The sequence below is a fragment of the Chiloscyllium punctatum genome, chromosome 4 (genome assembly GCF_047496795.1).
Source record: "Chiloscyllium punctatum isolate Juve2018m chromosome 4, sChiPun1.3, whole genome shotgun sequence".
NCBI lineage: Eukaryota > Metazoa > Chordata > Chondrichthyes > Orectolobiformes > Hemiscylliidae > Chiloscyllium > Chiloscyllium punctatum.
Window position 1 is genome coordinate 66,171,236 of NC_092742.1, and position 22,071 is coordinate 66,193,306.

General features: G+C 39.4%; 1 protein-coding gene across 1 annotated transcript in view; it reads left to right on the plus strand.

The window, feature by feature from the left end:
* The first annotated feature begins 6,764 nt into the window (after positions 1–6,764).
* The window catches only part of ttc6 (tetratricopeptide repeat domain 6), a 230,399-nt gene continuing 215,092 nt past the window's right edge, over positions 6,765–22,071 (plus strand). Inside the window, exon 1 of the mRNA XM_072567883.1 lies at positions 6,765–6,913. The gene's annotated coding sequence lies outside the window, so the exon portion shown is untranslated. The remainder of the gene's footprint in view (positions 6,914–22,071) is intronic.

Genomic DNA, 22,071 nt, shown 5'->3' on the forward strand with positions numbered 1-22,071 from the left:
TTTCATAAAGATTTTGTAAGAATACAGCAAACCAGTTACTTGAATATTTTTACATCAGTGAAATGTTATAGCATTTTTATCTATAACTAATTTACTGGTCAAAATGAGAAAGCATATATTTACAATGGTTAATATGACAAAGAAAATCTCCTATTCGTGTCTATAGTTGGCTTTGTTCTTTGTTAAGAAACTATCGTTGTCAATTCTAGAATGATGCGCTCAAATTTTACATTCTGAATCTGCTACTTTGAAAATTAAACTCTTGCTATCTCTTAATTTTCAGCTACTCAGAGAACAAATTTAATTTCATGTAGAGGGAACTGATTAGGATTCAATAAATAATAATAAAGGAATTATTCTACATATAATTTTTTACTTTGCAAAATATTCTAAACTGTATTTGTTCCTCCTACACTCAGTTGGAATATAGTTCATTTACCTTTTAGGACCTTCTTAGGATAGCTGACGAGTGATAAGAAAGAAGATGCATATCCCTATAAAGTTGAAAGTCATCTGAATACATTCTAATGCATTTTTCTGTCAACCAACTTGGACTTTTGATTTTTTTAAAAAAATGTGCTATTGTGATTCAGTAATGAAAGACTTTAGGTTTTATTTGCTATATCCCACAAGTGTGTCATGTGCAAATATACATAGTAACTCATAAATATGATTATACAAATAACAGGTAAGGAGAAAAATAATAATAAATAATACAATACAGTGAGATTGAAATAAATGGACATTACCAAAGCTGGACGTGTGAAAAGCACTGAGGGAGATACTAAGTGACTGCAAGAATGAAAAGATAGGTTAGCAAAATGGGCAGAAAAGTCACAGATAGAATTGAATACAGGAAGACAAGAGATCATACATTTGACAGAGGAGATTTGGGTGTGATAATGCAGATATATTATCACAGCTCTAAAGAACATGCACTAAAGAAGGACCTTGCAGATTAATGCATAAATGTTTGAAGGTGACAGGAATATTAAGAATGAGTAAACATACGGAGTCTTAGATTTCCAAAGTGGAGGTATCGAATACAATAGCAGTGAAGTTATGCTTAAACATGTACATCTCTGGTAAGGCCACAATTGGAAATTACATCCAGTTCAGGCCACCACAGTTTGGGAAGGATATGATGGTACTCAAGAGATCACAGAGGAGATTGACTAGAATATTTCAAGAGATGGGGTCATTTATCTACAAAGTCACATTGGAGAAACTTTGATTATTTACTTGGAGCAAAGAAGAGTGAGGAAAATTTTATTGGCTGGTTTAGATGAGATAGGGAGAAAATATCTATTCACATGAGCTGAAGATGCATGGATTAGGATGAATGCATATTTAAAGTTTTAGGCAGGATTTGCTTTTGGAGTTAGGGGCATTAATTTGGAATTTATGGCCCATAATTGTGGTGGAAAAGGAGATGATTGATAATTTCAAAAGAAAATTGGATGGACATTTGAAAGAAAGAAATTTGCAGACACAAGGGTATTGAGGAGCGGAAGAAGATTGACTCCATTGACCTACAGTGAGCCAGAATGAGCCTGATGAATGACTGGTCTCACTCTACACCATGATGGTTATGATGCTGTGAACTCCTCTCTTTCTTGGGACATTGATGCTTTCAACCCTGCTCTACCATTCAACAAAATCTCGACTATCAGTTTGTGGTTTCAATTTGACTTTCCTGACTACTCCTCATAATCTCGGACCCTGCCCATAATCTCTGGTCCTTTTTGACTATCAAAAATGTATCGAAGTTTTTCTCATCTCTTATAGATAAGTTAGATTTGAAATAATGGTTAGCTAGTGTATGCAAAGCAATTATAGCATCAGTCACCAAATATGAACTTTCTGTTTCAAATGTTTACTCACTGATCATAAATTCGTTTCATTGAAGGTTTCCAACATCCGACCTGTCCAATCACTTTTGGTGGGTGTTTTAGCGCATGGCCAGATTACAAATGTATTTGAATAATTCGAACGTGAGGTACACATTTTATTTATCATTCTTTTTGGGAAAAAACAACTGTTGTTGCGACAGGGTACATTGAAAATTACTCCAGGAAAATAAAAATTACTTAAAATGTACTTGAACTTTCTGGCATTTTGGCAACAGAATAACAAGTACATCCCGATTGGGGAAAGCGAATCTCACCAAGGGAGTTTTTTTCCTTTTTTAAATACAGATGCAAACATTACTTTCTAAATATTTCAGGTGACTCGGGAAAGTAAAACTTTGTGCGTTTTACGTTATTCTTACTATTGTCAAATCGTCTTAATTTTTTTTCAAACTGATTAAGACTTCGGAGCTTTTCTTGTTGGAGACATCTCGGGCAATCGCCCAAGTTCAACCTCAATTGTTAAGAGTTTGAGGTTTAATATCAACCAGGAGGCGTGCACGGGAATTTCTGAGGTGTTGAGTTCCTCACTGTCTGGTGAATGAGAAGTCATGCATTGTTAAACAATATTTTACTTTTGACTACTCCAGATTGTGCAGATTTGTACGGGCCGACATGTGCAATTGGATTTTGTAGTCTCCCAGTGAGAATAAAAATGACCCTTTTATCAAAAAAAGATCTATGTAAGGCTGCAGTTTGAACATTGTCCCAGATTAGTTTGATTCTATCTCATCAGGAATATTTTAACACAGTGATCATACGTCAGTCAAGTGTCAAATGGGGCAAACAAATACTTCAGCATTTCAGGCGGAACCGTGGCGATTTCGATCTTATAGATGGCTCGGCAAATGAGAAACACGTGGAATAATTTTATAACAACACGTAAACAAGTTTTATTTCTCTTTCAAAACTGCACACCTTGGATGGAAGAATTGACAGCGCGAAGGGAGCATGTTTCTGCGACGGTGTGTCGGCTTTTGACTTCGCCGTCTCTTCGTTCTATTGTGTCACCAAAGCATTTGATCTGCCTTCAGTCTGCTACCAAGTACAGAAATCATTCCCTCACATTGATTAGACACACTCCACCTTCAAAATTAAAATCCCAGAGGACGACCTGAATCCAGACAACACAGCGTTTAGCAAGACTTGAAACAAAGCTGGAACAAATAGTAATGCTATTTGCATTTTGCTGTGTTCAATACCACCGCGATGACCTTGATGGAGAGGTCAAGTAGCTATCGCCATGATGGTCATTGCAACCGTTCTGATGGAATGTGACCTTCTAAAGAAAGAATAGACAAAGAGAAACATAAAATACATCATCGCAAATTGGACAAAATGCGATATCTCCATGCTACAGAGGTTTCCAAACTGGAGCTTGACTTAGGGTCAATAATTTCAAAGCACACTTCAGTTTAGATTTGGAAAATGTCCTCGTTTTCTGGCCCATCCCATTACTTACTGAACCAAAACTCAAGAAACAATGTGCTGCATTCGAGGTGATATGGGATATCTGAGGAATATTGATAAGTCCAGTAATATTTGGTGTGCACACATTTACCATAGCCATAAAATGTGGATTGAAGGAATTGTAGGCGCGTACATAGCACTCATGTGTACATAGACATCACAGAAGATGTTATTCATCTTACTACTGTACAAGTAGTTGTAAGAGTAGAAGGTGTGCGTTTACACACACGATGAACATAAACCTTCCTCTCTTTACAATAACATCACATTATCTCCTTTGTTTTCAGTTCTAATTCTTAGAACCAGAGACAGTTTATGTATTCATCAGTTCAGACTAAGGCCCAAGCTTTTGCCAACTTGGTCTTGGTCGGGGTGCATGGAATTGGTGGATATTTCTGCTTTGTTCTGAGATTGGAGATCTGAATTTTGGAGGAGACTTATGACCTGTGCCATGCCATCTAGAAGGGCAAGGGCAGCAGACCCACTGGTAAGCTGCTAGCCATTCTGACTTGGAACCATTGTTCCTTCACTGAATCAAAATCCTGACGCTCCCTCCATAACAAACACTTACACCAAATGGACTGCAGGGGCTCAAGAAGGCAACTCACCAGCCTTTCCTCAATTGTATTCAGGGATGGACAATACATGCTGGCCTGGCCATTGATACCCATGTTCTATTAGGTGTGGCCTGGAGGATCACACATCACAGAAAGTGGAGTCTAGATTAGAGTGGTGCTGGAAAAGTGCAGCAGGTCAGGCAGCATCCGAGAAGCAGGAAAATCGACGTTTCGGGCAAAAGCCCTTCGTCAGGAATAGAGACAGGGTGTCTGCAGAGTGGAGAGATAGAGATTCGCTGAGATTCTTGTAGAGAGAGGAGGAATACGTCTTCAAGGCTGCATTCTTGCAAGAGGATTCACAGTAAAGTTAAAATCAACTAGGTAAAAACAAGGACTGCAGCTGCTGGGAACCAGAGTCTAGATTAGACTGGTGCTGAAAAAGCACAGCAGGTCAGGCAGCATCCGAGGATTAGTTTGGAAACATGCGTGGCAGGGACAGGTTGGAGTGAAGGGTCTGGTTCCATGCTCTATGACTCTATAAATCTAAATATGTGCTGAGATAATTGAATACATGATGTGGCAAAGTGATTCAAGTGTATCAGATGCAATTTTGCAAAGAATTTACTTCAGAGGTTGAGAAAGGCTTATCTAAGCCCAGATTGCATGTAGTCCCCGAAATGAGCTATGGCTCTGAAAGTTAATCATAGAATTCCTACAGCGAGGAAGCATGGCATTCAGGTTTTCAGGTCTATACTGACCCTCTGAAGAGCTTCCCATCCAGACCCATCACCCCTAGCCTATCCCTGCATTTGCCAAGGCAAATCCACCTAACTTGCACATCCCTGGACATTATCGACAATTTAATTTAGCCAGTTCACCTAACCCATCTTTGGACTGTAGGAGGAAACCAGAGCACCTGGAGAAAACTTATACAGACACAGGGAGAATATGCAAACTCCACACGGACTGCTACCTGAGGCTAGAATTGAAGCTGGTTCCCCCGGCGCAGTGAGGTACCACTGACTAAACCACTGAGTCCCCCACGCTGAATAATGGATGAAAGTGATATTGTAAGTGAAAAAAATGCATCCACAAAGGAGCTGAGGATTGATGGAAGTTTATTTATGAAATTATAAAATGCATGCAATTTGAAGCATAAAAATTCAGAAGTATGTGTAATATAAGCTAACATATGGCATAAATTAAAACATATGCACATAAGCAGGCATGTATCAACACATGTATCATTCACTCACCTTTAATAAATCTTGGTGAAAAAAAATGTCATTCAGTGATTTATTCCCACCTTCTCTTCTACCTAACCAAATGGTCCAAGCTTTTGCTCATACCTATCAGTCTTAGTAAGAAAGCATTCTGCAATAACATTTCTCTGTTACTGTCTATTATTCCTGGCACCCTCCAGGGATATGTTCTTCGTCCACTCCAATTTCTCATCTACATACTGTCCTGAGGTGACACGATTGTGACACAGGAGTTCAATTTGCACATTAGGCTGAGATCACCCAGCTTTACTATTTCCTGTGATAACTCCAGCACCTTGTGTTATTGATGTCCTTCCTTGATATCCAGTCTAGATGAAACTGAGCTGAGTTTCTAACCCATATCATGTCTATCAAAGATAATGATATCCATAATATCTCATGGTCAGCCCCTGCCCCAGTTTAGTTGCTTCTGCAACCACCTCATTTACACTTATGACATCTAAAGCATTATTTGTTTCAATGCCTCCTGGTGGCAGCCTTATTGCCACCTTCAGAGCTCAAGCTCAATTAAATATCGCTTTTTGTAACCCTAGTTCTACTAAGCCACATTCAGAGACGGACTTCAGTTGGCCCCTGGTCAGCGATTTTCACATTCTCATGGTCATGTTTACAAACTTCCCTCTTCCTATTCAAGCTATGTGGCTAATTTCTAGGCCTTTCCAAGAACACCAAGTTCCACTTACACTGACCTCTTCTGCACTTCCCACTCAGTTGGCACCACATTCCCCGGTCCTTTCTACAATTGTCAGTTATGCTTTTAGTTTTTTTATTGTTTTTTTTTCATGGGATGTAGGCACCGCTGGCTGCACCCGCATTTATTGCCCATGTCTAATTGCCCAGTTAAGAGTTAACAGGGTTTGGAGTCACGTGTAGGCCAAACTGGGCAGATGTCCTTCCCTCATGAACCAGATGGTTTTTTCCTGACAATAGTTAGTGAGGAAGTTGTGTCAACCTCTTCCACTCTCCACTGATCTCTTTTTCCTTCAAAATGTTTCTTAACACTCTTTGCCAAGCTTTTAGTCATTTGTCCTCACGTCTCCATCATTGGTTGTCATGTTGTGAATGTGGTCAGATTGTGCTCCTCCTAATTGTTTGGACTGTTTATATGAGCACTAACGGCGCTTTCTAAATGCAAGGTCATGTTATTGCAAGCCGGAGCTTTCCATTAGCAACAAGTACATTGAAATGTCCAATCGTTCGTGTGGTCAGCCAGCCTATGTGATTGATTAACTGTAAAGCGAGAACACCAAAGCTAATTTAAAAGATAACTACGATTTAACCTCGGATTCAGACTTATCCCTCAGGAATAAAAAAAAAGCACAATAACCGAAAGTAGGACAAGTTTAGGTACATTCAGCGATTTTGCTGCTGATTTAACAGAAACTTTTGAGATTGCGGTGAGTTTGAGTGCAACAGTGAGGGCGTAGATTCCTGGAGGGACTGACATTGTTGCGATAGACACAGAGGCCGCTGGGGGACTGCAGGCAATCTCCAGTGTAGGAGCCCAAGCCTGAGGAGTGGTGTCCAGCCGCACAAAAGGTTCCCGGTTACTAAGCAACGGCGTCCAACAATCCTCAACCGACCGGTGGGGCCTGGAGCAGCAAAGCCCGGATCGGGATCGGTGAAAAAACAAAGCCCAAGGACATGACAAACAGCAACTCAGTTCCACCCCAGTGAGGCTGGCAAGCTGTCGGTGAGCAAAAAATAAAACCCGTCTCCACATCTTGTGTGGAAAGAAGCATAACGTCAGACCCCCCCCCCCCACCAACTCTCCCCCAGAAGGTGAGCTCAATCCAGAACCTTTCACTCAGGTCAGAGCAATGCAGAAGAATGCAAGCTGGGGCCACTCAGAATAACCACTTAGTTTTTGTAGTTGATTCGGTTCAATACAAGGTAACATTTTAATAACCACGGAAGGTTTAATTAATAGCGTTTAGTAGCATGTGAGCTTTACGTTGAAATCAAGGTCAGTCGTATAAAGATTGTATTAGATAAAATAAAAATGGAGTGTCCGCATTAGGGTTTTTCTTATACCGCTTGTTGCAATTAAATAATTAAACATATATCATAAAGAAGTTGTATTTCTCTCTCCCCTGGATTTTTGGTATGAAAATGAGTCAGGCTGGCGTGTGGCAACACTTTGTTGCTACGATATACAATTCTTGGCACGGCCAATAAATGTTGGGCCAGGCTTTTTGACCACAGAAACCATCACAATCAAAACTGAAACTTGATGTCCGTCGAGACATACATTTCGCCGAGGTCATTTGAGCGAGGCCAGGGATAAGATACTTGCCTCATTTTAATTTTTTTTCCCAGTGCAACAAAACGAATGATAGTAATGATACTACAATTTAAAATTGAATGTTATTGCCCATTTGAAATGGCTTGGAGCAGCTTCAGTTCCTTTGACTGGCAAATAATCAGTTCCGCCTTCAACTCCACATTACCGGCAGAGGTTTGAGAATTGAAAGATTCTGAACTGCTCAGTTTCAGAGGTTAAAATTATTATCAGCAGATGTGTTTGGTTCTGTTACTGTCAGAATGCCCTCTTCTACCTACTACTATTTGCCTATGGAGGTAAATCAGTCAACACAAAACCTGTGAGTGACGAATGATAAATTATAACCAATGCAAATTGAAGCTTATAATTTATAATTTAAAAAAATTAGAACAGTGAATTCAGAAAATCTTAAAATTGAGACAGCTCTGAAATTTTGAGTTGAAAACCTTGAGATAATCTCAGAATCACAGCATTGTTACAGCTCAAAAATGGGCCATTGGCATGTCGTGCCCATTATAACCTACCTCTGCAACTGCATGAGAGACCTATCCGCACTTAGTACTCCTCATGCCTTGGATGAGTTGATACATGAGTCCAGATATTTTAATATCATGGGAGGGGGGACAGTGCCCTTGCCACTGAGAATTCCTTCACAATCAACACTGACTAGTGCAGCAGTAGCTAAAGTAATTTGCTCGAAACCCTGTATCATCTGGAATGGTGAGGGTGGGTGCAGGCTGACAGTGCTGATCGATTCTGTTGCATATGTCCTTCTAATTGCCATATGCTTCATGGTGTACTAACATTGAGGATACAGCTATGCAAAGCTGAACTCTGGCAATTAGCACTTTCAACCGTATTGCTGTCTGCACCTTATTCGTTGGAATAGTTGATTGTTGCAGTGTTCCAAAAACTTCCGTTAAATGTAGATTTTGGGAGCTTAAGATCCTTATGGTTATCAGCTTGGCAGAGATATAAGTTGGTTGGACCATCAGCAGTTTCTTCCTCCATTACCAGCCTGTCCATTACCATCAGTAGCAACATTTCTTGCTCTGTGTCTCACTGATTTTCCTGTGAACTCATTGTTTAAATTACCCAAACCAAACACATTAAACTATACTTGGAATAAATAAGAATGTGTGCTTAGTTTTGTATTATTCTCTGTATGGAACACCTAAAATAATAGAAATTAATGTGTCAAGTTTTTTAAAAGGAAGCCTTCATGCTGTGACTGCAAGAAAATAATATTACATTGAAAGGAGCACAAAAGATCTAGCACCTAAGTATATTATAGAGGAGGCATTCCAAATTACCAAAGAGAAGTTCTGACTTAGTCATTTGACACAATCATTTTTTTGTATTTCTTCCTCATATCCACAGTATAGTTTTATTTTACTTTATACTTCAAAATCCCTAAAATTGTTGGTTTTGCCATTTTGTGCAGTTGTATTGTATTCATTTAGGTAGAATGAAAAATAAATAAGACTCCAGGATGATGTGTTGCCTCTCTATTCATACAGACAGAGAGTTGTACAGCATGAAAACAGACCTTGCATTCCAACTCATCCATGCTGACCGGATATCCGAAGTTAATCTCGTCCCATTTGCTAGCATTTGGTCCATATTGCTCTAAATTCCTCCTATTCATGTACCCATCCAAATGCCCTTTAAATGTTGCAATTGTACCAGCCTCCACCACTTCCTCTGGCAGCTCATTCCATACATGCATCATCTTCTATGTGAAAAAATTGTCTCCCGGTCCCTTTTAAATCTTTTCCCCCTCTCACCTTAAACCTATGTGCTTGAGTTTGTGGACTACTCCAGCTCAAGGAAAAGACTTGTCTATTTACCCTATCCATGCACCTCATGATTTTATAAACTCTATAAGGTCACCCCTCAGCCTCCAACACACCAGGGAAAATAATCCCAGCGTAATCAACCTCTCCCTATAGCACAAACCCGGCAACATACTTGTACATCTTTTCTGAACCCTTTCAAGTTTCACAGCATTCTTCCTGTAGCATGGGAGACCAGAATCACACATAATGTTCCAAAAGTGGAGTAACCAATGTCCTATACAGCCGCAAAATGACCTCTCAAATCCTATGCTCAATGCACTGACCAATAAAGGAAAGCATACCAAACGTGTTCTTCTATCTACCCGACACTCCAAGGTCTCTTTGTTCAGCAACACCTCCCCAGAACCTTACCATTAAGTGTATAAGTTCTACCCTGATTTGCCTTTCCAAAATGCAGTACCTCATATTTATCTAAATTAAATTCCATATCCCACTCCAGGGCCCATTGGCCCATCTGATCAAACTCCCATTGTGCTTTGAGGTAACTTTCTTCGCTGTCCATTACACCTCCAATTTTTATGTCATCTGCAAAGTTACTAACTATATCGCTTGTGTTCACATCCAAAGCATTTATATAAATGAGGAAAAGCAGTGGATCCAGCACCAATTCTTGTAGCACACCACTGGTCACATGCCTCCAGTCTGAAAGGCAATCCTCCACCATGACCCTGTGTTTTCTAGCTTGGAGCCAGTTCTGTATCCAAATGGCTAGTTCTTCCTGTATTCCATGAGATCTAACCTTGCTAACCAGTCTATCATGAGGAACCTTCTCAAAAGCATTACTGAAGTCCATGTAGATTACATGCATTGCTTTGCCCTCATTAATCTTCTTCATTACTTCTTCATTTAAGTTAGTGAGACACAATTCCCATGCACAAAGCCATGTTGACTATCCTTAATCAGTCCTTGCCTTTCCAAATACATGTAAATCCTGACCCTCAGGATTCCCTCCAACAACCTGCCCATCACTGATCCAGGCTCACCGGTCTATAATTCTCTGGCTTTTCCTTACCACCTTTTGTAAATAGTGGCACAAGTTAGCCAACTTCTAGTCTTCCAGCATCTCACCTGTGATTATCAATGATACAAATATTTGAGCAAGGGGCCCAGCAATCTCTTCCCTAGCTTCCCACAGAGTTCTAGGGTACACCTGATCAGGTCCCAGGGATTTATCCACTGTTATGCATTTTAAGACATCAAACACCTCCTCCTATGTAATATGGAAATATTTCAAAATGTCGTTATTTATTTCCCTACCTTCTATATCTTCTATATCGTTCTCCACAGTAAACACTAATGCAAAATGTTCTTTTTGAATCTCCCCATCTCCTGCAATTCCACACATAGATAGCCTTGTTGATCTCTTCCCTAGTTACCCTAATATACTTGTAAAATCACTTTGGATTTTCCTTAAATCTAATTGCCAAAGCTCTCTCATGTCCCCTTTTTGCCATCCTGATTTCCCTCCTAAGTATACTCCTACTGTCTTTATACTCTTCTAAGAATTCACTTGATCTCTGCTGTCTGTACCTGACATATGCTTCCTTCTTTTTCTTGACCAAAACCTCAATTGTTTTTAGTCATCCAGCATTCCATACACCTACCAGCCTTTCCTTTCACCCTACCAGGAATACACTGTCTCTGGACTATTGTTATCTCATTTTTGAAGGCTTCCTATTTTTCAGCTGGCCCTTTACCTGCAAACATCTGACTCCAATCACCTTTTGAAAGTTCTTGCCTAATACTGTCAAAATTGGCCTTCCTTCAATTTAGAACTTTAACTTTTACATCTGGTCTACCCTTTTCCATCACTATTTTAAAAACATTGAATTATGATCGCTGGCTCTAAAGTGTTCCTTTACTGGCACCTCTGTCACCTGCCCTGCCTTACTTCCCAAGTATACATCAAGTTTTGCACCTTGTCTAGTAGGTACATCCACATACTGAATCAGAAAATATAATTGCAACACTTAATATTGTGTCAAGGATGTCTCTAACAGATGCAGGACACTATTATGGAGGAGGAAGAACAGCCAGAGGTTATGGTCCACATCGTCTAGACTGTGGTGCTGATAAAGCACAGCAGGTCAAGCAGCATCCGAGGAATGGGGAATCAATGTTTTGGGCCTTTTCCAGCACCACACTCTTGACTCTGATCTCCAGCATCAGCAGTCCCCACTTTCTCCACATTGGTACCATTGTGATAGGTGGTATGAAAGGATAAGAGTTTGAAGCAGAGTTTAGGGAGCTAGGATAGAGCTTGAAAAGTAAAACTTCTAAGGCAGTAATCTCAAGATTACTCCCAGTACCTCATACCAGTGAATATAGAAATCATAAATTGAACAGATGATCACATGGTGACAGAAATGGTCCAGGAAGGAAGGCTTTAAATTTCTGGTGTAGTGAAATTAGATCAGGGAAGGTAAGATTTGAAAAAGGCAGGTTTGGGGCTAACATACTAAGAGTGATTTCCAAGTGCTGTTGGTAGGATTTAAACTAATACGCTGGTGGATGGGAATCTGAAAGCGAATTCAAATTGGAGAAAAACAAAGCTGACAATGAGAAGCAGAAAAGTAGTAAATGAAATTGGAAGACAGCAGAAACAAATGCCAACATGAAATTGGGTCAAAAGACAAAGTAATGTTAAAAGGCTGAGCTAGCGGTACTCCACGTGAATGCACACAACAATCACAAGGTACATGAACTTTATAGAATAGAACCCTAACAGTGTGGAAACAAACCTTTCGCCCAACAAGTCCACAGTGATGCTTTGAAGAGTAACCCACCCAGACCCATTCCCCTACTCCATTATTCTATATTTACCCCTGACAAATGCACCTAACATCTCCAAACACTCTGGGCAATTTAGCATGGCTAATTCATCTGACATGCACATTTTTGGATTGTGGGAGCAAACCCACGCAGGTGCTGGGAGACTTTGCAAACTCCATACAGACAGTCACCCAAGGCTGGAATTGAACCAAGGTACCTTGGCGCTATGAGGTAGCAATGCCAACCACCGAGCCATCGTGCCATCCTTAGAGTTGATGGCATAGATTTAAATAAACAGTTATGATCTCATTGTCATTATGGAGACATGGCTGCAGGATGATCAAAGTTAGGAACTGAGCATTCTGGAATATTTAACATATAGGAATGACAGACAAACGAGAGGTTAAGTAGAGCTGATAATAAGGGATGAGATCAGTACATTGAGAGTTAATTTTGAACTGGAACGACAAGATATAGAATCTGTTAGTGTGAAACTAAGAAGTAGCAATGGTAACCAAACAGTATAGGTAATGTAGGACATGACAGAAATCAGAACATTAGTGATACATGTAACAAGGTTAATCCAACAACCATAAGTGACTTAAAAATGCATGTAGACTCGGTAAATCTACTAAGCGTCAATGATGTGGAGGATGAATGTATGGAATGTGTATGAATTTTCTTTTGGAGCCATAAGGGAGCAAAATATCTATTACCTATTGTCATACAATGAGAAAGGGTTAATTAATAACCATGTTTTAAAAGAAATTTTAAGCAAACATACTATATTATGATAACTTTTCCACTCAATTTGAAAATGATTTAGTTCTACCTGAAACTAGGGTCTTAAAATCTAAACAAAGGAAGTAGGGGTTAGGAGGGCATGTTGAGGCTGCACAGGACCTTGGTTAGGCCACTTTTGGAATACTGTATGCACATAGTATTCTGGTCTCCCTGCTATAGGAACGATGTTGTGCAACTTGAAAGGGTTCCGAAAAGATTGCCAAGGATGTTGCCAGGGTTGGAGGGTTTGAACTATAGGGAGCAGCTGAATGGGCTAGAGCTATTTTCCCTGGTGTGTCAGAGGCTGAGGTGACCTTATAGAGGTTGATAAAATCATGAGGGGCATGGATAGAGTAAATATCAAGGTCTTTTACCTGGGGTGGAGGAGTCCAAAACTAGAGGGCATAGGTTTAAAATGAGAGGGTAAAGAATTAAAAGGAACTTAAGAGTCATGCAGAGGGTGGTGCATGTATGGAATGGAGGCTGGTGCCATTACAACCTTTAAAAGGCAACTGGATGGGTATATGAATAGCAAGGATTTAGAGGGATATGGGCCAAATGCTGGCAAATTAATTTAGGACATCTGGGTGGCATAGATGTGTTAGACCGAAGTTTTCATGCTGTACATCTGTATGACTCTGCTTGAGGCAAGTTGGCTGTGGTGGAAGGGGAAACTACATTAGAAGTTATTAAAAGGTATAGATATGTAATGACTTTTATTTAATGAAATAGTGTATTATTTAGAATAGTCATACATTCCTTTAAATCACAAAAAAACATGAAAAGTCCCTGACCATGGCTAACAAAGATATCTTATATAGGTCAAGGAAGGTGCCTTATGAACTATTCAAATAAAGTAAAAAGCCTGAGATATGCAATACTTTAGAATGCAAGAAAAGAGGACCAAAAGTTGATGAATAAAGGTAACATGAATGCAAGCTTGTCAGAAACATGAATATGGGCCTCAAACGCTTCTATAAGTATTTAAAAAGAGAGTGATTGCCAATACCAAATGTGTGTCAATTTCAGGCAAAGATAGGAAATATATTAAGTATATGAAGAAATATGGAATTTGTAGAGAAGCTAAATAATTGCTTTGTATTAGATTTCATGAAGGAAAATACAAGAAATTGCAAACAAAAATGGAATTCTAAGGGACTAATTAGAATGAAACATTAAAAGAAATTGGTATTAGTGAGAAAAATAATATTGGAGAAATTAATGAGACTGAAAGTTAATAAATCCATGGGATCCAATGATCTGCATTCCAGAGTTTTGAAACTGGTGGCTATTGAGGTAATGATGATCATGTTTCAAAATTCTATAGATACTGGAACAGTGCCTGCAGATCAGAAGGTTGCTCATATAACCCCCATTTTTTTAAGAAAGGAGGGAAGGAGAAAACGGGGAACTACAGACCTGTTAGTCTGACGTCTGTAGTCAGGGAAATATTTGAATCAGTTTATAAAGAATGTGATAACTGGGCACTCAGAAAGTAATGATGTGATTAAGCTGAGATAAAGTGTGTTTGATAAAACTGTTAGAGACTTTAGAGGATGCACAAGCAGAATGGATAAGGGGAAACAAGTAGATGTGTTTTATTTGGATTTTCAGAAGGCTCTCAATAAGTTGTCACACAGGAGTTAATCAAACAAAATTACAGTACATGATGTCAAGGTTGAGGTACTGGCATGGATTGTGAATTGGTTAACAGAAGTTAAGCATGGAGCTGGAATAATTGCACCATTGCCAGGATGGCAGACTGTATCCAATGGGTTACCACTAAGATCGTTGCTTGGGCCCAGCTGTTGACAATCTATATTAATGAATTGAATGTGGGGATCAATTATAATATTTCCAAGTTTGCAAATGATACAGAACCAGATGGGAATATATGTTGTAAGGATTAAGCAAAAAGTCTGATAGAGCCACTTGTATAATCCCCAGTTTGGAGGGATCATATTATGAGCAAAGTTTAAGCAGGTTGGGCTCGACTCACTAGAATTTAGAGGAATGAGAGATGATTGAACTGAAACATCTAAAATTCTTAAGTGCTTGACAAAGTAAATGCTGAGAGGATGTTTTCCCTCATAGGAGAGACCAGAACCAAATGACATTATCTCAGAATAAAGGGTGCCAATTTAAGACTGATATGAGGAGGAAATTCTTTTCTTAGAGGGTGGTGAATTTCTGGAACTCCTTGCCACAGAGAGCTGTGGGGGCAGAGTCCTTGTGTATATTTAAGGCTGAGGTGGATAGATTAGTAGGAGAATCAAGTGTTATGGGCAAAGGACAGGAAATTAGACGTGAAGAATATCAGACCAACCGTGATCCTATTGGATTAGAGAGCAGGCTTTCAGGGCCAAATGGCCTCCTCCTGAACATATTTCTTATCGTCTTATGGCTTTAAAGCAGCTTGGACAGGCTGAGTGAATGGGCAAGAACATGGCAGAGAGAATATAATGCAGATAAATGTGAAGTTGTCCAAGTTGTTGGGAGGAATGCAAATGCGGAGTATTTCTTAAATGGTGTAATATTGGGAAGTTTCTAAAAGTGTACATTAGCCCCTGAAAGCTCACATGCAGATGCAACAAACAATTGGGAAGGCAGATGGTTTATTGCAAGGTGATTTGAGTACATGAATAAGTATGTCTTGACTTAATTGTATAAAACATTGGTGAGAGAACAAACCTGGATAATTCTCCCTCCTGATTATTTTTTCTGATGCGCAGAACTCCGAGGTCTGACTCCGAGGTCAGACAACATTCCCGATGAAGGGCTTATGCCTGAAATGTCAATTCCCCTGCTCCTCGGATGCTGCCTGACCTGCTATGCTTTTCCAGCACCACACTTTTCGATACTGATTTCCAGAGGAGTCCTCACTTTCTCCTCTGAGGTCCGTGTATGGCAGTGGTATCCAAAACTGGAAGTCAATTCTCAGAATGGCATCAGCACATCACTTGGCATGTGGTGAACATTTGAGTGGCTGCATGACCATGGCCCCGCACTGAGGGAATGGAGCAGTTAGAATACTGGGTGCAAATTTGGTCATCTTACCTGAGGATAGATACATTTACTACAAAGGGAGTGCAGCAAAAGTTCACTGGACTAATTCCTGGGATGGTAGGGCTGTCCTATTAGGAAAGATTTGAGGACATGAGCCTGTATTCTCTCAAGGTTAGAAGAATGAGAGGTGATCTCATTAATACTAAAAGGATGTTTCCCCTAGCTGGTTGATTAAAAGCAGGGAACATAGTTGTGGAATAAAGAGCAAGTTATGTAGGACTGAGATGAGGAGGATTTCTTCACTCAAAGGGGAGTGAATCTTTGGAATTCTCTGAAGGCTTAGTCATTATGTTGAAAATCTTGGCAATTGTTCCAAGTGAGAGAGTTGGCAGTGACAGAGGCTATGGAGGGTTAATAGCATGGGGACTGAGCAGTAGGTGAGAATGAATGAGTGAAGATGTTGCAGGCACTAGTGAAAGTAGTAGAGCATGAGCCTTGGTACAGGTAAGTGCAGTGGCAGAAGTTGAGAGTGTATGAGGTAGCAAACAGAAGATGGTTGGTATTTTCCCTGGTAGAGTGGTGTTGGTCATTGGCCTTCATTTGACAGTGCTGGCATTTCTCCAGATCATAGACTAGATTGATGCTCCTCTGTCAGTTTTTGGAGAAGAAGATATCCCTCCTCTGCACCACCCTATCCAACAGGACGTTTAGGACCCTCTTTGCAGAGAAGGATGCCAATTTCTCCTTGTCTGCAATGTCTGGGCAAATATCCCCAATTGTACAGGGCAGCTCCAGACTGTAATTGTTTCACTAGGTACACAGCGGCCTTTTAAATATAGTGCCAGCACTCGAGATCCAGGGATAGCCTGGCAATGGCAAATACGTCCGCCTGCAGTGAGTGGGTGAATTCAGCAAGCACCAGATGAGAGGGCCATGGTACTGAGTTAGTGAGGCATGTTTGGGATATAGTGTGAGAAAATTTGTTCAGCCAGAGAGAAACCCTCCAAGAAACCTAATTGAATTGACAAAAAATGATTTCTGTTAAGTTTCAGCCTAAATGTTCAGTGATCTACTGATTTCATCTGTACTGCTGTGACCGTATATATTACATATATCTTTGGAGAAGTTTATAAAATCCTTGTGAAATACAAGTTGAGGCAGTGGTATCCTCCATGCTATCTCACAGTGCAATTAATGTGATTGGTATTGACTGCAGATTAGCTTCCAGCAGATGGCACTATGTTAATTCCTCCATGATGAAACAAAATCTGCCGGATAATTGTTCTTTAACTATCATGAAAGGTGTCAAGGTCTGTAAACACCACTTGAAGTAGCACCATGTTCATCAAGTAAGGCGCAAGGCCAATGAGGGCATTACTAATTTTTGAAATGCAACACAATGATGAAGTGATAAAAATCACCTTTGGTTGTGAAATCAGTTTTTCCAGGAGACAGTTTAATATTTTGAAATTTTGTGCATACAACAAAAAAGTACTGATTTGTTGATGAGGCAGGTTATATATGGACTTAACTGAAGACCAGCCTTAGGCAATCTTACTTGTTATGGGCCAGACCAAACCTCCTCAAAATATATGAAGCAGATAATCTAGACCCTAACTTTTTTTCTATTTTAAAGATAAGTGTAAGATATTGTGTTCCAGATGCAATTTGATAGGTCAAACTACTCAATATTAAGCAAAACACTTTATTTTTACACTAGAGTTAAAGTACAGACAAATTAAAAATAAAAGAATTGGCTTAATTGTAACTCTATCAAAATGCTTCACAAAACAATAGATATATTAACTACTGCTAATGAACTATTCCAATATGGTATCATTCCATAAACACACCCTGGAAAAGGAAAATTCAGAAAAATAGATTGTCTCACATGTAATTCTAGCAGCAGGAAAAGAACCTCAGTTTTAACTTTAACAGAGAGAGGAATAAAAGCTTCACATCCAGCCTCAAGATCCCAGCAACTGCTACCTTAGGCGAAAATGAAAAAAAAATTCATGCTACTGCGGGAGCTTGACCCCACCCATTCAGGCTGCTTCTATTGTTCTAACTTAAAAAAAAAACTCGAAGGCCTCACAAGCTGTGTTTTTTTGGTTTTGGAGCCAACTAATCAATACCTCTGTTGCAACATTCCTTCAAAAAAACGCCAGGATCAAATGTACCTCTTAAAGCCAAAGTACCATCACACCTCCCCTCTTAAAAAAAAGTAGCCATCAATGTACAAAGATGGCTTCATTTTTAAAAACCTTTAATCTTACAGTATGAGTACACTACAATACATTGACTCAATGCATGCAGAATTTTTATCCATAATTTTTACAAAACGCTAAGGGGTTATGATCAGTACATACAATTGTCTTAAACACATTACTGGCAATTTTATGTTGAAATGTTGCACCGCCAACACCAAACTCAAGGTCTGCTTTTCAACTGTGAACATTTCTGTTGATGATTTGTTAATTTTCTGGAAAAATATCCAATAGGTCTTTCTATCATCTCATCATCTTCTTGCAAGAGTACAGCACTGATATCTACATCGATAGCCACTTTGAATGGTTTTGTGTAATTAGGTGTGGCTTTCGCTGGGGCACTGGTCAACACAGCTTTCAGGCTGTCAAATGCCTTCTGACATTCCTCTATCTACTGAAATTTTCTGCACTTCCGCAAAAAGTAAGTCAGTGGAGCAACCACACTGCTAAAATTTAGCACAAACGTCTGATAAAATCACTCAGTCCCAGGGATTCCCACTTTGTGGATGGTATGGGAAACTTCCCAATAACATTTTTTTTGACATCCCATGGGGCCATCTGTCCATGTCCATGGAAAGTCCCATGATTTGGGCTTTTATGAACTCACTCTGAGCCAGGTTTATCACTAAACCCGCCTCCCGAAGTCAATCAACAATTCCAACAGATACTCCAAATATTTCTTCCATATGTGACAAAAAAAAGTCACTGGATTGTTGATGTATACCACACAACTGTATAACGCCAAAATGACTTTATTGATTAGTCTTTGAAATGTGGCTGGCGCATACATTCCAAATGGCATGACTTTTAACTGGTACAGTCCATTCATAGAACACAGAATCCTATAGTGTGCAAGTAGACCATTCTGCCCATTGAGTCCACATCAATCCTCCAAAGAGCATCCCACCCAGACCTACCCCCTATTCTATACTTGTAACTCTGTATTTCCCATGGCTAATCCCTTACTCCCAAATGACCTCCTCTTGATAACTCATGTGCTGCCTGCAACACCTCCTTTTTATACACCACCAGCAGTACAACTTGATGAACGTATGCCCATTTTTCATCTGCCTGAATCTGTGATGGGTTCCATTTCCTCATTACAATGTAATTTTAAGATAGTAACACACTGAGATACATTTAGATTATTCTGTGTATGATGCAGCTGCTTTAGTTTTTCATTCTTCTGTAGTAATACAGCTAATTTCTGTGGACTAAAAATATCTACTTTGTCCTCCATCTGTTCGTGTTTTTCCTCAACCATTTTATCAAGCATAGTCTCTGATAATTGAACTTCAACTACCTTATCTTTACTCGTTGGGTTCTCCTCCATCTTGCACCTGCAGCTTTGAGATTTTGTTACCACACAGTCAGGAAAAATCCCAGGATATACTTGCTGCAACACCTCAGTTGCGTGATTTTCCACTGGCTTTTCAACCATGGTAATCAGCACTCCCACCTCTGATCTAGCTATATCATTACAGAGGATAAACTGCATTTCTGGAACTGAGAATTGCTCTATTACTCCTATCACCACTTCACCACTTTTCACCAGACTTTCTCGCCTCACTTTATATAATGGAATGGTGCTCTTCTCACTATCAATTCCACATATTACCACTTTTTTGGCATTACTCCTTCTGAATTACATGTCTCCTCATCTCTCACTGTCAAAGATTGAATTGCTCCAATATCTCTTAAAATCTTAGTTTCTTTATCTACTCCTCCTGGCGTACATAAGGAAACCCTTCCCATGCAAGTAAATTATTTAAAGAAATCTGACACTTTGTTCTCAACTAACCCTGATCAGATTATAGGTTTTTTTGCAGCTTTTAAGCTTCCTCTGTGCTTTTCTTTACTTCTTCAACAAAACTCACTGGCTTAGCCTGTTTTCCCACATCCATCTTCCCAGTGCTTTTTCTAAACCACCAACACTGTGACTTTACGTGGCCTATTTTATTACAGTGAAAACATCAAAGTTTTTTCACTTCTCTTTTTACTTCATGGGTTTCCTTTTTACCCTGTGGTAAACTATCTTTATGATCTTCAATGAAATCTCCTTTTCCCTTACACCTGAAGATTTCTCTTTTCCTCAATTTCAATCCCTCACGGATTGAAATTGATGTCAAAGGCAAAGTTTGATGTATGAACCAATTCATTATCATCTGCCATTTCTGCTGCTAATCTTGCAATTTTCACCCTCTGCTCATTCATGTGAGTTCTTATGAGTCAGGAAGCAAATTTTTGACTCCTTCAAAATAATTGTCTGTCTAAGAGATCAAAAGTTTGATCCATTTTCAATGCGCTTATCCACCTATCAAAATGTATCATATAATAACAACAGTGTGTCTTGAACTGCCAAGGAAAAGAAACACCTCTTCCAAAATATGTTTTTAAAAAGAAGCTGCCATTCTTACAATTCCATAGAAGTGTCAATCAGACAGAGCTACTCATTGTATTAATAACAGACACGTTCCTACACTTCACCCTTTTAAATTTTGTCCCGAAAAACAGAGACATTGAAAGAAAAAGATCAAAGAAAGCAGAACTCTGTATAAGCTCATAATATGTCATTTAATCAAAACAAACATTCACCTCCTCCTGTCAACACAGATGCCCTACTGAGTTAATCCAGTTGTGAATGTTGGAGCTCAATCAACCATTCATAGAAGCCATTTGGGAACTGTATCAGCAGAGACAGATGGCCAGACATCTGTTTCTCCAAATGAGCTCATTATGAATGCTTGGCTGAGCTCCAAGATTTGTAATTGTTATTAAATGATTCATTGGTTCTGTACATAATGCATATTGGGTGCCTCGATATGGAGACCCAATAAAGAGTGGTCGAGGAGAGTGAGGAGAATTTGAAAAGAGAGAGGGAAGAATGAATAATTATAGCCCAAGCTAAGATCAATGGTTTGGGGAAGAAAAGGATCTAGTGAAAGAATATCATCAATCTAGAACAAACATTAAAAAAAAACTCCAAGGCTGATAATCCATTCTAAAAAAATTCAAAGGACACAGCTATCATTGGCAAGGTCAGCACTTCTTGCCCACTCTCACAGGGTGTTGAGAAGGTATTGATAAGTTATGACCTTAAACTACTATAGTCCATGTGGTGAAGATATTCAATGCTGTTTGATAGCATGTTACACGATTTTAACTCAGCAACAATGAAGGAATGGTGGAATATTTCCAGGTCAGGACATTATTGTGACTTATAGGGGAACTTGAAAATGGTCATGATCCCATACACCTGCTGACATGTCTCTCTAGAAGCAGAGGCTAAAGGTTTGAGAAGCAATTTTGAAAAATAGTTTGTACATATTGAAGCTATGTCACAGCAGCAGTGAGAAAGTGAATGTTTACAATGATGGATGGGTGCTAATCAAGTGTGGTGCTTTGTCTTGGGTGGCATTGAGCTTTCAGAGCATTTTTGGAGCTACAATCGTCCAGGCAAATGGAAAGTATTCTCTGACCTTCCAAATCTGTTGCTTGTGTTTGGTGTCAAGGGTTTGGGAACCAAGAGGTGAATTACTCACCCTGGAATAGCTATCTTCTACCATGCACTTGTTGCCACAGTATTTATATGACTGGTCCATTAGATATAAGATATAGGAGCAGAATTAAACCTTTTGGTCCAGTTATGTTTTTGGTCAATAGTGACCCCCCAGGATATTAGAGATAGAAAATTCAATGCTAATTTTGATGAACATCAAGAAGAAAGTGCAACATTCCCTCTTGTTGGAGATGGTTATTGCCTTCACTTATGTATTGCATATATTAATTGTTACTTATTAACCTAACCAAATTGCTGTAGTGATTTATTATCTAAAAAATTAAGGTTGAAACTGAATACTTCAATCATTCTTCCATATCC